This window comes from Papio anubis, chromosome 3 (genome assembly GCF_008728515.1).
Source record: "Papio anubis isolate 15944 chromosome 3, Panubis1.0, whole genome shotgun sequence".
Classification (NCBI taxonomy): Eukaryota; Metazoa; Chordata; class Mammalia; order Primates; family Cercopithecidae; genus Papio; species Papio anubis.
The window spans coordinates 166,053,924-166,072,218 of NC_044978.1; the positions used below are offsets into that span (position 1 = coordinate 166,053,924).

General features: G+C 40.5%; 2 long non-coding RNA genes across 2 annotated transcripts in view; both read left to right on the top strand.

Moving 5' to 3' along the window:
- LOC116274099 overlaps positions 1-18,295 on the top strand; it is an 89,654-nt gene that overhangs the window by 22,745 nt on the left and 48,614 nt on the right. The window lies entirely within an intron of this gene.
- Positions 4,248-16,838, top strand: LOC116274098. Its single transcript, XR_004182579.1, has 3 exons — positions 4,248-6,172; positions 8,320-8,875; positions 16,417-16,838. It is a non-coding gene; the product is annotated as an uncharacterized LOC116274098 (long non-coding RNA).

Below are 18,295 nucleotides of genomic sequence, written 5' to 3' on the forward strand. Positions count from 1 at the left end.
CATACTTGTTTTAGAAATGTATGTTCTAGTACCCAAAGACTGTGGTAGAGTGGACCACCCACAGAAGTCACGTGAATCTTACAAGATAGCCTTGAAGAGAGGAAAATCTTTGTTCCGTCCACTGGCTTGTGGCATGGGACAGAATGGGAGACTGGAACTATTCAAGGTAAAATGAAGTTAAATCTGAGCTGTGCTACTTTGCAAATTTATTGGAATAAAGAAGGAGGCTTTTGGCTTGAACTAGCTTATATCCTGTTGGAAACAAAATAGCCAGGCAAAACTACAGGAGAAAATGGACCATTAAATAGAATAAGACTAAAAGACCAGGAAAGTTTGATGTTTTCCAGGTGGGATAAACAGTTAACTCTCAGTGGACAATGTTTTCCTGTTGCTGGGCTGACTAGTGGTGGTGGCTGAGCTGTTTATCTTTAAGAAAACATACGTATATCTTTTTACTTGACAACTACAATATAATCTGTCTGGGAGTTGTTCATCATTTAAGAAAGGGTGAAAAAAGTCCTCTCCCAGAAAGTGTTCAAATCCGTGAGCTGAAATGATGATAACATCATGAGAGGCATCATAATTTATCTGTAGCATGTAAATCACTGGGGCTCCCCTCTAAGGATGCTCGCTAAAATGATGAATAGCTCTGTGCACTGTGAGAGCGACCCTGAGGAATTCACCAGCCAGACTTTGACAGGAGAGCTGCCTCCCAGTCTCTTCCGGATGGAAAGAAGCAATGACTTAACAGGTTTGAAAATTCAGCTTTTTAACCACTTGTTAAAACATTTAGTTTGACTTTATCCATAAAGGCACAGTCTGGCAAGAGTTGAACAATGATCCTAAGAAACCGATCAAGATCCAACCTGGTCTGAGTGATGCTGGCCTGCCAGACATTTTCTTTTCCCCCCACTGGCTGTATTCAGCTGTGTCTCAACTTGCTCTTTGCCAGTAACACTAGTCTTAGAGCCAAATATTTCCTGCATTTTCTAACACAAGAGGTCTCTCATGTGTCTATATACCCTTGCAGCATCCTGCATAAAACAGAAGTGAGAATGTTAGAGAAAAGAAAATGTCATTTTGTGGATTTTATTTTAGAAAATCTAACATTTATCGTAAAAGATCAATAGATAACATCCTGTTGAAGTTTTCACTGTAGTGCCTTGTGGAGGTGTGGATAATCGAATTCTTTTTAGTTTAACAATTGTTATGGGCTGAATGTGTCCACCCCCCAAATGCATATGTTGAAGCCCTACCCACCAATGGGATGGTATTTGGAGGTGGAGCCTTTGGGAGGTAATTAGGTTTAGATTAGATCATGAGGGTGTGACTCGCATGATAGGATTAGTGTCCTTATGAGATCATGAAGAAGACCCAAGTATCTCCCTCTCTCCCTCTTGTCTCCCTCTCTCCTTCTTCTCTCCCTCTTGCCCACTGTCCCTCTCTTCCCTCCCTCCCTCCTCTTGCTCCTCTCACTTCTCTGTCCCTATCTCTCCATATGCCCAAGCATTGAAAAAGCCATGTGAGCTTGCAGTGAGAAGGTGGCTATTTACAAACCAGGAATCTGGCCTCCACCAGGAACCAAATCTGCCAGCGTTTTGATCTGGGACTTTGAGCCTCCAAAACTGTGAGCAATAAGTGTCTGTTTTTAATCTACCCAGTCTATGGTACTTTTTATAGCAGCCTGAGCTGACTAAGAAAGTAATTTAAGGGTAAGAAATATCTTATTAAATTTCATATTGCCTGTAGCATCCATCATAGTGCTTCAAATATAGAGAACACTCAGTGTGATATTATTAAAAATAATGATAGTGGAGATTATAAGAAACATGGGTGGAGTGCTTACTCTGTGTCAGGTACAATGTGAAGCACATTGTATATTTTAGTTCATTAAATTCTCACAGAAGCCACATGTGATCATTATTATCCATCCATATTATAGCTAAGGAAGTTAAAGTGTGGAGAAGTAAGTTGACCTGTCCAAAGTCTCCCAGCTAGGAAGTGGCAGAGCTGTGATATAATTCCTAGTGCGTCTAACTACAGAGTAAGACTCTTAATCTGCATGAACGTAACTGCATTAGTTTACCAAGGTTTCCATAACAAATTATTACAAACAAGCGGCTTAAAACAAGATAAATTCACTTTGTCACAGCTTTGGAGGCTAGAATCAAGGTGTCAGCAGGACCATGCTCCATTTGGAGGCTCTAGGGAAGAATCCTTCTGGAGTCTTCCTAACTCCTGGGGGCTCCCAGCATCCCTTGGCACTCCTGGGCTTGTAGACCCATTGTTCAAATCTCTTCCTCCATCTTCACATGGCCTCTGACCTGTGTCTCTTTGTGTATCCTCTCTTCTTTTTTTTTCCCCAATAATATCATTCATTGTATTTAGAGCCCACCATAGTCCATTATCTTAACTAATGAAGTTTGCAAAGCCTTTATTTCCAAATAGGGTCACTTTCTGAGATTCAGATAGATATGAGTTTGGTGGAGGGCACACTATTCAGCCCACTACATGAACCATTTCACATCATCTTGTTCTGCTTTTACTATATTTGTGTCTCCCCAAAATTTATATGTTGAAATCTTAAACCCCAGTGTGATGATAATAGGTGGGGCTTTTGGAGGATGATTAGAACGTGGAAGTAAAGTCCTCATGAACGAGATTGATGCTCTTATTTAAAAGGACTAGAAAATTCTCACCCCTTTTACCATGCAGACACAGCAAGAAGGCACAATCTATGAGCCAGGGAGCAGGCCCTCATCAGACATGAAGTCTCCCTTGATCTTGGGCTTCCCAGCCTCTAGAACAGTCAGAAATAAATTTATGTTGTTTACAAGCTACCCAATTTATGGTGTTGTGTTATAGCAGCACAAACAGACAAAGATAAGCCCCTCATCTGAGCATCCTTCTTTCCTGACAGAATTATTTCTTGCTGGGCTGGGCATGATGGCTCATGCCTGTAATCCCAACACTTTGGGAGGCCAAGGCAGGTGGATCACTTGAGGTCAGGAGTTTGAGACCAGCTTGGCCAACAGGGAGAAACCCCGTCTCTACTAAAAATACAAAAATTAGCCTAGGGTGGTGGCACATGCCTGTAGTCCCAGCTAGTAAGGAGGCTGAGGCAGGAGAATCTCTTGAATCCAGGAGATGGAGGGTGCAGTGAGCTGAGATGGCACCACTGCACTCCAGCCTGAGTGACTCCATCTCAAAAGAAAAAAGAAAATTATCTCTTGCTGGACTTCCTTTGCCCATTGACTATTACCCCTGTTAAAAATGTTCCTTTTGCTGATCCACACAAACAGCAGCTTTAAACCTGACTCTATCATGAAACGTTTTATTTCTTGTCCATGTCATTTTCTTGGTACAGAATCAAAAGTTGCTTCTAAAGACTTATGTTTGTGATATTTTATGTTTGTGGAACCCTTGCATTACTGTTTAGGATTTGAAGTCTCCACCCCTGGCTTGTTTGCTACTTTAGATCTGGATCTGTTGAGCTCTACTCTTTGGTGTCCATCCTGTTCTTAGCATGTCATCCAACAGAGCCAATGGAGTTCTTGTGCAGTGACTGTTCACTGGATGGCTACATAGAGAAATGAGTGGAGGGTACGTGTGACCCCTTATCAATAGTATACCATCTTCAAGTTGCCTTTATATCAAGGAAAAGGAATGTGGCATGGGCATTGGATTTAGCACAGCATGTAAAAGGCACTGCAAAACCTTCCTTGGCAGGTTCTAAGACTGTAAAAGAGAAGACACTGTATTAGTCTGGATTCTCTAGAGGGAGAGAACTAATAATATATATATTGTATATACATAGATAGGATATATATATGATAGAATATATATACACACTAATATATATACTAATTATATATATATCCTATTAAGGATTTTATATATATATAATCCTCATATATATATATAGAGATATATAGATAGATAGATAATAATTTAAGTATTAACTCACACAATTACAAGGTCCCACAATAGGCCGTCTGCAAGCTGAGGAGTAAGGAGAGCCCGTCTGAGTCCCAACACTGAAGAACTTGGAGTCCAGTGTTCAAGGGCAGGAAGCATCCAGCACAGGAGAAAGATGTAGGCTGGAAGTCTAGGCCAGCCTAGTCTTTTCATGTTTTTCTGCCTGCTTTGTATTCTAGGTATGCTGGCAACTGATTAGATGGTGCCCACCCAGCTTAAGGGTGGGTCTGCCTTTCCCAGCCCACTGACTCAAATGTTAATCTCCTTCGGCAGCACCCTCACAGACACACCCAGGATCAATACTTTGTATCCTTCAATCCAGTCAAGTTCAGTATTAACCATCACAGATACAAACTTTCATGGTGGAATTCACAGTCCAAATGTTCCAGCTTGGGTAACAGAGGAACAAGAGCCGAGTGAGAAAGAAAGGGGTCCTAAAAGCTGTGTGGTAAGCTTATTCATATATTTACCTGACTGAAATCTAAAAATAGCCTTTCCTTAGCGGACACCCCACCCCTTACTAAGATAAGACAGCTGTTGAGAACTTGTAACACTGATCTCTAAGATTCACACAGAAGAACAGGATCGCTTTTATTAAGACAAAACACATAACTCTCTGTAGCTTTTAGCAAAGCTTGACAAGTTTGGTGTGGCTGTTGAAAAGCAAGGTGGGCCTTTTGCTTTGGGGACTCATAGCACTCTTCCCATACAAGGAGCCTGCCCTTTGTAGAAAATGCCAGACTCTACGTCAACACAGCTACAGTCCATGGTTTATCTGAGCACAAGTGAAGAAGACTGATGTTTCCAACAGAGTGTTCACTAAATTCTAAGGGATATAAAAAGACAAAATTGGAGGAAACAAGAGAGAAAAGGGCAAGAGAAAAGAAGAAAAGGGAAAAGTGTGAGGTGCATATAAGTCTCTAAAATTACAGTGCCCTGGCAGATGACAGAGTGGTGGGTGTTAGTATGGGCTTTGGTGTCAGCCTTGCCAGGCTGAGGGACCCACTCTGGTCTTCCCCTCACCCACATCTTGCCCACTTTGGACTGGCGCCCTTGGCAGTCACGTTGCCTGGCTTCCCTTCTCCCAGCTGCTTTCTGCCTGGTTACTGCCTTCTTTTTTTTTTTTTTTTCCTGCTTTCTGCGTGTTAAGAACCTAGACTGTCATTTCTTCCAACAAGGTAAAAAATCCACATGCTCCTTCATTTAGTAACTCGAGCCCTTTCTTTGTGTTCTTAACTCTAAGAATGTCATCTTGAGCTGACTGGCAGGACAGTGGCATCTGACTAGATAATCATGGTAAAGTATGTCCTCATTCAGACATGTCTGTCTTTCCACTTTTATTGTTTCATGTAACTCTCCTGAATAAAGCTTGTTACTTGTTCCTGGGAACATAAACCTGAAAAAGACAAATTCAAGATCTCAAGGTATTTACAGTATAGGATGCAGAGAGTTAGCAACTACAGAGAGGGTTGCTAAGTGCTAGGGAGGAGATACACATCAGATATTCAGATAGCAAAAAAAGAGATACATCTAAATTATTTGGGTGGTGTGGGGTTATAGACGGCTTCTCAAAGGATGTAAAATTTCTCACTATGTTTCACACATAGAAAAAACAATATTATTTCAGCAGGAAATGTACTCGATTACCACTTCCCCCAAAAAAACCTCACACACATAATTCTTTGATAACTGCATTGTTTGTGTCTTACACCCAGCAAGTTGGAAATGGAAGGGCATTTCTTAAGCACCTGCCTTCCTGGGTCATTCCTCTGGGAAATTAGACATAGCCTAAGGGTATACATTAGGTTTTCTCAGCGTTGCCGTAACAAAGGACCACAGACTGGGTGGCTTAGCAACAGAAACTTACATTCTCAAAGTTCTAGAGGCTAGAGCCTAAGATCAAGGTTTCAGCAGGGTCGATGTCTTCTGAGGTTTCTCTCCTTGGCTTGTAGATGGTTGTCTTCGCTCTGCCTTCACAGGCTCTTCCTTCTGTAACAGTTTGTGTCCAAATTTCCTCTTCTTCTAAGGATGCCAGTTATAATGAAGTTGGACCACTCTAATGACCTCATCCTAACTTAATTACCTCTTTAAAGCCTTCTGTGTAATTGCAGTCACATTCTGAGGAACTTGGGATTGGAGATTCAACCCATGAATTTTTGGTGGACACAATTGGGCCCATCACAGGATGATCGAGGTGTGTACTTCAGAGCCAGACCAACACAGTTTCAAATCCAAGCTCAAACTGTGTGATCTGAAGGGATCTTTATGGTCTCTGGCCTCAGTTCTGTCTATTAGGAAGTAAGATTAATGAGAATTTGCAAGGGATGTGCTACACTTAGCACTAGCTAATGCCGGATAAATTGCAGCAACTTGATAAATGGTAACTATTGTTCCACTGCGAATGCTCAGTGTCACCAATGATAGTTTATGATGCTTCTCTGGGCAGCAGATCCTCTCTTACTATTACTTCTTCCTTCTTTGCTACGTTTTTAATCCCTGGAGTCTTTTGATAAACACGTTTGCCCAGCAGATTCCTGCTGCTCTTATCAGGACAATTAGGAACAAGGAGACATTTTCTAGGCTCTCTTTCGTCTCAGTTCCAGGCACTGATCCTACACTGTGACAACATTTTCTTGACCCTTACTGGAAAAAAGAAAAAAAAAGATAAAGAGAAAATTGTGGTCTTGGCCTTCCAGTAATGTAAAGGAGTCTTTTTCCTTGGGGTTTGGCAGAAAGAGGCAATGGTGGCAGCATGACAGGGTCATGCCCTCCAACTCATGGTTGCTGTTCCACTTGAGGCCCCCCTAAACATAGAGGAGGGCCGTGGGGAGCCCACAATGCAACCTGTCATCAGGAAGCCCTGGGAAACACAAATTGTGTTTTGGAATAAAACAAACAAACACCAGCATTTGAATACTCTCACGCCCAAGGTCATCTGTGTCACCCACTTGGCCTGCGGGACCCCAGGGAAACATAAAACCAGTGAGCAGCCCTTTGATCTCACACCTTCTTTGGACCATTTTAATCAATTAACCATGAAGTCCCTCCACTTCGCTTATGCAGACCTCTATATAAAATGACTTTGGTCTGGCTGACACGTTACTGCATCCGAGATCAAAGATTGTAGCAAATGCCAAATTCAGCCAGGATAATTCTGAGCCTTTTTTCCCAGCACACTCCTCCCCCAGCTCTTAGAAGCACTTTTCTTGCAAGGACAGAAAGGGGAGATTTTGAATGCTGATGGACACAAAAACGAGCTTCGTGAGGATTTAAGGAGCCCATCAATACAAGAGGCGAGGTGGTGGCTGGCAGAGGAGGCTGGGATGCACTCAGCTAAAACAAAGTACATTTTAAAAGTTAATAATGCCCATAGAAGGAAAAAATGAAAAATGCTTTCTGAAGTAATTTTAAGAGTGTCCTCCTGTTTAGTTGTGAGATTAATTAGATCTCTGGAAGCAGGCACTGAGTCCCCTGGACTCAGGATTGCAGCCTAACCTAATCACCCGCTATTAGTGATATATGGCACCGTCATTCTCGGAAATAAAACTCCTTCCCATGCGTGTGTGCATTGGTGAGCAAGTGTGGGGGTAGAACTGTGCTTCCCACCATTTTACCACAAAGGCAAAGTTGAGAATGATCATTTGTGGTGACCCTACTGGGTCTTGGGCCAGTGCTAGGAATTTTATGTATTATCTAAATGTTTGTCATCACAGTAACTCTGGGGAAGGCAGAATATATTATCTTCATTTCTCAGATGATGAGCCCAAACCTCAGAGCAGTTCACAGGCTCACTGGTGGTCAGACACTGACCTCCAAACCCCACCGCTTTAATAACACCCACTTGTCATCACACACTTGTGTAATCTTTCACCTGTGGGCTTCATCTTGTGAAATATTTGGTCCGCCATATCCCCTGAAATAATTTATTTTCTTGATTTCAAGTACAGACATCTATAACTGTTGATCACAGCTCTCGGTCAGCATGAGCTAACCAGTGTCAGGATACTAAGCTCATAAATTGCCAGTCAAAAGCAAAGAAAGTGCAGACTCATCACAGGAAAATAAATTATACCTACCTAAAAGATGGAAAATATTAATAATTATAATTCTTGATTAAGCACCTTCCATGGACCAGTCATGGCTATGGGCACCTTGCTCATATTATCATCAATCTTTCCTGTGGTCCTGTGACATAGACATCCCTATCCCCACTTTATATATATGATGGATAAAGAGGAAGGAGAAAGACTTACTCAGTGTTTCTCAGCTAGTAACTGGGATTTGAATTTTCAGTTCCTTTCATACAACTTCTTAAACTTTATTATCTTCTTTGAATTCCAGAGTTTGAGAATACAAACTATGAAGGCTTAAATGTAGGAAGTGCTGTTACTACTTTGAAGAAAATGTGATAATCGTTGAAGGCTCTTTCAACATTTGAACATTTCTGCAAGGCAGAGAGATCTCACTGAGCCACTGTGGTCTGGCCCTTGGCTGGATGTGAATGCCCAGTGGACTCCCAACCTGAGAAGCTTCATGAAGCCAGCACCAAAGCAGTTAGTGGACCATTAAGTTTAATTCTTATTTCATATGAAAGTATCTCCTAATGCTGGTTCCAATAGGAAAAAACAAAACAACAAGGAGTTACTTAGAAGTTTTAAAAAACAAATGACTCTATATACTGTCAAACTCAGAAAAAGAAAAATTATGAAAGAGCAAAGTTAAATAAACGTTCAATTCAATTCCAAGAAGAGTCAAGAAGCTGGAAACATATCCAGAGTCCACATGTGCAGAGCTGAGCTATAATCATCATACAAAGCAAAGCGGAAAGTTTGGGGTGAGCTTTGGAAAGGAAGAGAGCCTGGCTCTGTGCCTTGGAGATTGTGGTCCAGAGAGCTGGGTATGGAAAGAGCCCACTGCATCATGTCGGTCTTAACAGCACATGTGTGGTAGGGACCAGGGTTAGAAGCACTGAGTGAACTAGGAGAAGCAGATGTCTGTGTGGTCAGGGGGCAACTTAGTTGGTCAAGAATTCTGAAAAATAGGAAGGCAGTTTATGTTTATGATCCAGTAGGAAACCAGCAAAGGGAGGTGTTTCCAATATAGGCCCCAAAGCATGGGATGAGGATGCTCTGACTGCTCTGGTTGGGTTTGGAATCTCTCTTTTGAGGAGACAGCAGCATCTCAAACCAAAAAGAAATTCATCTTCAGCATAAGTGCTGCACATAGGAAATGGGACAGAACCACCAATAATAATAGCTAATTGCTATTGAGTGTTTAGTAAGTGCTGATTCTAGTCACTGGATATAGCTGAAGTCATTATACCGTCCTAGTAACCCTGTGATGTGAACACTGTTTGTCGATGAGGAAATTTTACCACTAAGCTTGATAAATTGACCTACCTAAGGTCACATGGTAGACATGTGCTAGAGTTGAGGTTTGACAGGCCCTGGACATCAGAGGAAGTTCACTAAGCCACCGTATTTCAGTGACTTCCATTGCATATTAAGCACTAATGCATTCACACAGCTGCTGTTCAATCTACATTCTTTTTCAGTAAGTTAGGGAATTTCATTCCAGGGTGAGGAAGGTAATTGGGTATTTCCTTATCATTGTTTTTAATTTTTGCTTAATGTGAATATGCTTCTCAAAAACATAAAAATTAGGGATTGGAGCACAGTCCTGATATGATGACTATGTGATTGCCTTAAATGAATTGTAGTAACCAAATTTCACTGAACATAGATTTCTCTGGGAAGGAGCTGCCTCAGGGATGAATAAACTGGAAACTCAGACACTGAGACAAAGCAGCTGATTCCTTAAGGTTAGCACTAAAGTGAGGTGAGTACCTACCTGGGCAGCTACTAGGCATCAAGCACCCAGAGTAGGGCATTACCAACATCAATATCAAGGTCACCCACCCCCTGAGGAAAATACAACTGGGATGGCATCACCATTCAAACATGGGTCTATTTTATTCTAATATGGGTACCTTTTCCATGTATCGTAGTATCACACAAAGGCAAAAGAAAATTTAAAAGTGAAAACTTCACAGGCTCTGGTCAGAGCACATGACCTTAGTAGCTTGTTCTTCAATTATCACTGAAAGTTCAACTGTGACACAAAAGGAATTCAATATTCATGGATGATTAATTAAAGCAGAGGCCTCTCGAAGTTAAATTGTATTTGTTGTGGCAAAATATACATAATATAAAATTTAACATTTTAACTATTTTAAGTATGTAATCCAGTGGCATTAAATACACTTAGATTGTTGTACAACCATCACTTCTATTCATCTCCAGAACTTTTTCATCTTCCCCAGTGAGACTATGTACCCATTAAATAACTCCCCATTTCTGCCTTCTACCAGCTCCTGGTAACCACTATTCTATTTGTTGTCTCTATGAATTTGACTCTTCTGGGTACCTCATATAAGTAGAATTATACAATACTTGTTCTTTTGGGTCTAGCTTATTCATGTAGCATAGTGTCTTCAAAGTTCATCTATATTAAAGCATGCATGAGAAATTCTTTCCTTTTTGAGGCTGATAGTATTCTATTATATGTTTTATATACATCTCACTTTTCTATTCGTCTGTATATGGACTTGGGTTGCTTCCACCTTTTAGCTATTCCTGTTTTCTGGTAACAGTTAAATAAATATTGTAGTATATTTTATTTTTATGGACATACTTATTTTTAAATTGATTTTATGTATGTTGACTAGGAAAATACATACATTTGGGAATGAACTAAAAATGCAAAAGTATGAAATAAAAATAAATATTGCTGAAAGTTGTAAATATTGTCTCCCCTTGTTTCCTGGATTATTTTGTGCATGTTTGATTCCCTTCTTGGGGGACACAGGCACCAAGGATGTGTTCATTCATTCCTGTGGATCTTTGAATGTTATTCTTTGGTCAAGTTAAATAATCAGAGAGTTGGTTATTTGGCCTTCATTTTGTTGACCTTTATAGAACTGAGCTTTTTTCAAATTTGGTTTTGGTAGTATGTCCCTGATGAAAATTACATCAAGAGACAGTTCTAGAAAATTTGTTACTCATTTGAGGTTACTTTGGTTGAGAATGTGACTCACTTCCTAAACCATTGTCTCTATTATAAAATTTCTCTCAAGTTTCAGTGTCAGGAAATTCTGGGTTTCTCTGGACACTTGATATGTTTTCATTTTCTGTATGTGAGCTATGATCACATTATCCACTTTTGCGGCCATTCAATTGCTCAGAATTTAATGTATCAGCTTCCTTACCATTTTTTTCAAGACCTTAAGACAGTTGAGCACTAAATTTTTTGATTTTCTCTTGTTGGTCAAACCTCATTTCATTTTACTCTTATCTCATTAGAAAAATCACATTAAGAGAGCTACTATTCATTGAGCTTGTACCATGTACCAGGCATATTTTGGGGGCTTTTGCATGTATTATTTATGTCTAACAATTACATTCTAAGACACATACATTTTCTCCATTTTAGTGATGAGGAAAACCAAATATGTTTGACTCCAAAACTAGTGTTCACTATCTGCTTATTATCATAGATGTCATTTGGTAACCTACTTCTACCTCAGGTTCAGTTTAGAAACCAAGGTTTATAAATCAATGAATCAAGGAGGATAAATCTAACAATTCCCAAATTCTAGACTCTATGTGCATAAGCAGTGTCTCATGGACTCTAGAAACAAACAAACAAAAAAACCATTTTAAATCCCTCCTCTGACATTCATAGACCAGTCACCAGGACAATTGCCTAACAATGCAAAGACTAGCTACCTATTTCCAAACTCATTTCCTCTATCTCCCAGGAAACAGCTAAATTTCCTTTCCCAGCTTCCCTTGCAGGCAGGTGTGGCCATGTGACTGAGTTCTAGCCAATTAGATGTCCCATAAACCTCTCCCTGGACATGCTCTATGCTTCCCCTTCTTCCCTCCATGGAGATGCACATTGTCACTAAAGTCTATAGAGAATGATGGATACACGGGGTGGAAGGAGCCTGGGTCTGGACTTACACAAAGGGGTCCCAATCCAGACCCCAAGAGAAAGTTCTTGGATTTCACGCAAGAAAGAATTCAGGGTAAGTTCATTGAGTAAAGTGAAAATAAGTGTATTAGAAAAGAAACAAAAGAATAGCTATTCCAGGGCCGGGCGCAGTGGCTCAAGCCTGTAATCCCAGCACTTTGGGAGGCCGAGACGGGCGGATCACTAGGTCAGGAGATCCAAACCATCCTGGCTAACATGGTGAAACCCCGTCTCTACTAAAAAATACAAAAATACTAGCCGGGCGAGGTGGCGGGCACCTGTAGTCCCAACTACTCGGGAGGCTGAGGCAGGAGAATGGCGTGAACCCGGGAGGCGGAGCTTGCAGTGAGCTGAGATCCGGCCACTGCACTCTAGCCCGGGCGACAGAGCGAGACTCCGTCTCAAAAAAAAAAAAAAGGATATTCCATACAGAGCAACCCCGAGGGTTGCTGGTTGGCTATTTTTATTGTTATTTCCTGATTATATGCTAAACAAGGTTTGGATTATTCATGAGTTTCTCCAGAAAGGAGTGAGGATTCCCCTCCCTTAACTGAGGGTTCCTCTCCCTTTTAGACCACATACTTCCGGGCATTGCCATGGCATTTGTCAACTGTCATGGCTCCTGGTGGGAGTGTCTTTTAGCATGCTAATGCTTTATAATTGACATATAATTAGTGGTGAGGACAACAACAGGTCACTTTCATTGCCACCTTGGTTTTGGCAGGTTTCAGCTGGCTCCTTTACCGCATCCTGTTTTATGAGTGGGGTCTTTGTGACCTGTATCTTGTCCCGATTTCTTACCTCATCCTATGCCTAAGAATGGCTAAACCTCCTGAAAATGCGGCCCAGAAGATTTCAGCCTCCTTGTACATAATCCCTATTCAAGATGAAGTGGCTCTGGTTCTAATGTCTTTGACACATGCTGATGAAGAACACCCCTTTTTTTTGCTTTGTTTTACCTGAGTGGGAAACTGAGTTCTATTTTGGAAAGCCTCTGAGATGTGGAGTTTTTTGTTTGTTTGTTTGTTTGTTTTATGGTGGTTAATTTCCTTTTCTATAAATTAGAGAATCAGTATTTGTTCCACAAGATTATTGTGAAGATTAAGTGAGGCAATGTATGTAAATATGGTGTCTGAAATCTAGTAGTTGTTTCATTAGTTATTGTAATTATTGTGATGATTTTTATGTAACTCGAGCATCCTCATGTTGTATAGCTTTCTGAGTAGCCCTCTGTCTTAAATCTAATCTCCTCCCAGGATTCCAGGATTTGAATTTTCTTATAAATTGTCCTTCCCACGTTTCTTCCTGATTACCTTGGGTCACATCCTTATTTCACTTCCTAATGCTTTAGCCTTCCTTAGTTTGCCTTATCCTACACTTTATTCAGAAAGGCAGTGCTAACGTAAAGCTGATACTGTGTATCACTGAAGACTTTAGAATAGGGTAAAGGAATAGATCACAACTAAGAAAACTTTCAGATGGTTGTCGGACGTCATTTCTCTGAACATTTCTTAGCCAGGTTCCATCTCACAGGTTTTCTTTGGGTCATGTCTGTCTTTAGAACTTGGTCTACAGTATTATTCAAATCAGAGTCCTCTGGCCTACAGTTTCTTCCCAAGGTCAAGGCCCTTAAATCCCTGTTCCTGACCTCTGGAGAAAAAAAAAAAAAATAGAAGTATCTTAACAATCACAAATCTCTAAGAACAGAAAAATCCACCCTAACCAGAAAAGCTACTATCTCTATCTGCCTTTCCAGCCTTTTCACATGATTAAATATCACACATTCTAGTTTGCAGTATTTGAATTAAGGTTTCCTCATCGAAAGGCAAGGCTATCACAAAGTGAGAGAATAGATCCCTGACTTACCTGTGCATGACAGGAGGATTTACCAAAGCGATCCCTTTTGGAAAAAGGGTAAGAAAAACTTGGCTTCCAATCTTAGAGTGACAATCAAATACCCTATACTTTTAGAATCTTCCTTTTGTCCTTGTGTCTGCTTGCCTTCTATTCTTCCAGTTCTCCAGTTCTCTTTGCCTCAGAACTTTAACTCAAGCTATCAGCCTAAAAAATCTGTCATTAGGTTGCAAATATGACTCTTTGTCATTCAACACAAATGCCGCCTACTTAGAGAAACCATGGCAACACGATTCTTGCTAAGTAAACACAAATCTCAACCTGCCCAGATTTTATGCACCCTGAACATTTTTACCAGCTTGTTTTCTATAGTACCTACCATTATCTAGAGTAGCACCGTCCAGTGGAATTTTCTGTAATTATGGAACTATTCTTTATCTGCACCGATATGAAATCTACAAGCCACACATGGCTAGGGAGCACTTGAAATGTGCTGGCTTAATATTTTATGGGTTCTGTCATTAACCCTCATGAATGAAATCTTAAAAAAAGGTTTTGTTTTTTTTTTGTTTTATTTCAGTAGCTTTTGGGAACAGGTGATTTTTGCTTACTTGGATAATTTATTTAGCGGTGCTTTCTGAGATTTTGGTGTACCCATCAACCAAGCAGTTTACACCGTACCCAATGTATAGTCTTTCATCCCTCAATCCCCTTCCACCCTTCCTTGAGTCCCAAAGTGCATCGTATCATTCTTATAGCTTATCTCCCACTTACACATGAGAACACACGATATTTTTTTTCCATTCATGAGTTACTTCACTTCGAATAATGGTCTCCAACTCCGTCCAAATTGTGGCAAATGCTATTATTTTGTTTCTTTTTATGGATGAGTAGTATTCCACGCTGTATATATACCAAATTTTCTTTATGCACTCATTGGTTGATGGGCATTTTGACTGGTTCCATATTTTTGCTATTGCGAATTGTGTCACTATAAACATATGTGTGCAAGTGTCCTTTTATATAATGACTTATTTTTCTTCTGGGTACATACCCAGTAGTGAGATTGCTGGATAAAATGTTAGTTCTACTTTTAGTTCTTTAAGGAATCTCCATGTTTTCCATAGTAGTTGTACTAGTTTACATACCCATCAGCAATGTAAAAGTGTCCCTGTTTTACCACATCCACACCAACATCTATTTTTTTTTTTTATATTTAAATTATGGCCTTCTTGCAGGAGTAAGGTGGTATCCCATTGTGGTATTAATTTCCATTTCCCTGATAATTAGTGATGTTGAGGATTTTTTCATATGTTTGTTGGTCATTTGTATATCTTCTTTTGAGAATTGTCTATTCATGTCCTTTGTTGAATGCATAATTTGCAAATATTTTCTCCCATTCCTTGGGTTGTCTGTTTGCTGATTATTTCTGTTTCTGTGCAGAAGATTTTTAGTTTAATTAGGTCCCATCTATTTATTTTTGTTTTTGTTGCATTTGCTTTTAGGTTCTTGGTTATGAACTCTTTGCCTAAGCCAGTGTCTAGAAGAGTTCTTCCAATGGTATCTTCTAGAATTTTTAGGGTTTTAAGTCTTAGCTTTAAGTCTTTTATACACATTGAGTTGTTCTTGTATAAGGTGAGAGATGAGGATCCAGTTTCGTTTTACTACATGTGGCTTGTCAATTATCCCAGAACCATTTGTTGAATAAGGTGTCCTTTCCCCAATTTATGTTTTTGTTACTTTGTCAAAGATCAGTTGGCAGTAAGTATTTGGGTTTATTTCTGGGTTCTCTATTCTGTTCCATTAGTATATATGCCTATTTTATACCAGTATCATGCTGTTTTGGTAACTATACCCTCGTAGTATATGGGAAGTCAGGTAATGTGATGCCTCCTGGTTTGTTCTTTTTGCTTGCTTTGACTATGCAGGCTCCTTTATGGTTCCATGTGAATTTTAGGATTGTTTTATCTAGTTCTGTGAAGAATGACGATAGTACTCTGATTTGAATTGCATTGAATCTGTAGATTGCTTTTGGTGGTATGGTCATTTTTACAATATTGATTATACCCATCCATAAGCATGAAATATGTTTCCATTTGTTTGTGTCATCAATGATTTCTTTGAGCAGTGTTTTGTAGTTTTCCTTGTAGAGATCTTTCACTTCCTCGGTTAGGTGTATTCCTAAGTTTTTGTTTTGTTTTGTTTTGTTTTGTTTTTGCTTGTTTGTTTTGGCAGCTATTGTAAAAGAGATTGAGTTCTTGAATTGATTCTCCATTTGGTCATTGTTGGTGTATAGTAGTGCCACAAATTTTTTTTCTAGAGCCCTACAGGTTCAGAGGAACTTCTCTAACAACACTAATTTTTGTACATTGATTTTTGTATCCTGAAACTTTGCTGAATTCATCTATCAGATCTAGAAGCTTTTTTGGATTCGTTTTTAGGGTTTTCTAGGTATATGATCATATAATCAGCAAACAGTGACAGTTTTCCTTCCTCTGTACCAATTTGGATACCCTTTATTTCTTTCACTTCTCCAATTGCTCTTTCTAGGATTTCCAGTACTAAGTTGAAAAGAAGTGGTGAAAGTGGACCTCCTTATCTTGTTCCAGTTCTCGAGGATGCCTTCAACTTTTCCCCTGTATTAGTCCATTTTCACACTGCTATAAAGAACTATCTGAGACTGGGTAATTTATAAAGGAAAGAGGTTTAATTGACTCACAGTTCTGCATGACTGGGGAGGCCTCAGGAAACTTAAATCATGGCAGAAGGCTGAAAGGAAGCAAAGTACATCTTACATCTACATGGCAGCAGGAGAAAGAGAGAGTGAAGGGGCAAATGCCAGTTTTAAACCATCAGATCTCATTACAACTAACTCACCTTCACAAGAACAGCAGGGGGGAAACTACCCCCATGATCCAATCACACTTTGAGATGAGCTTTGGGTGAAGACACAGAGCCAAACCATATCATTCCACCCCTGGCCCCTTACAAATCTCATCTCCTTTTCACATTTCAAACCTAATCATGCCTTCTCAACAGTCCCCCAAAGTCTTCACTCATTTTAGCATTAACACAAAAGTCCAAGTCCAAAGTCTCATCTGAGACAAGGCAATTCCCTGTTGCCTATGAACCCATAAAATTAAAAAACGAATTAGTTATTTCAAAGATACAATGGGGGTACAGATGTTGAGTAAATGTTCCCATTACAAATGAGAGAAATTGGCCAAAATCAAGGGTCCACAGGCCCCATGCAAGTCCAAAAGCCAGCAAGGCACTCATTAACTTAAAGCTCCAAAATAATCTCCTTTGACTCCATGTTTCACATCCAGGGCACGCTGATGCAAGGAGTGCGCTCCCAAGGCCTTGGGCAGCTCTGCTTCTGTGGCTTTGCAGGGTAGAGCCCCCATGGCTGCTTTCACAGCCTGGCATTGAGTGTCTGTGGCTTTTCCAGGTGCAAGGTGAAAGCTGTCAGTGGATCTACCATTCTGGGGTTTGGAGGAGAGTGGCCCTCTTCTCACAACTCCACTAGGCAGTGCCCCAGTGGGGACTCTGTATGAAGCCTCCAACCCCACATTTCCCCTCTGCCTTACTCTAGTAGAGGTTGTCCATCAGGGTCCCACCACTGCAGCAGAATTTTATCTGGACATCCAGGTGTTTTCATGCATCCTCTCAAATCTAGGCAGAGGCTTCTAAACCTCAACTTTTGTCTTCTGTGTGCCTGCAGGCCCAACACCACATGGAAGCTGCCAAGGCTTGGGGCATGCATCCTCTGGAGCAATGGCCCACGCTGTACCTTGGCCCGTTTTAGCCATGGCTGGAGCTGGAGTGGTGGGGACACAGGACACCAAGTCCCGAGGTTGCACAGAGCAGCAGGGCTCTGGGCCCATAAAACCATTTTTTCCTGCTAGGACTCCAGGCCTGTAATGGGAGGGCTGCTGTAAAGATCTCTGACATGTCCTGGGAACAGCCAAGACTATTAACATTCAGCTCCTAGTTACTTATGCAACTTTCTGCAGCTGGCTTGAATTTTTCCCCCCAGAAAATGGGTTTTTCTTTTCTATTGCATGGTCAGGCTGCAAATTTTTCAGTTTTATGTTCTGCTTCGCTTTCAAACATAAGTTCCAATTACAGATCATCTCTTTGTGAACACATGTAACTGCACACTTTCAGAAAAAGCCAGGTCACCTCTTCTGTCAGATACCCTAAATCATTTTTCTCAAGTTCAAAGTTCCATACACAGATCTCTAGGGCAGGGCAAAATGCCACCTGTCTCTTTGCTAAAGCATAGAAAGGGTGACCTTTGTTCCAGTTCCCAATAAGTCCATCTGAGACCACTTAAGCCTGGAATTCACTGTCCATATCATTATCAGCATTTTGGTCAAAACCGTTCAACAAGTCTCTAAGAAGTTCCAAACTTTCCCACATCTTC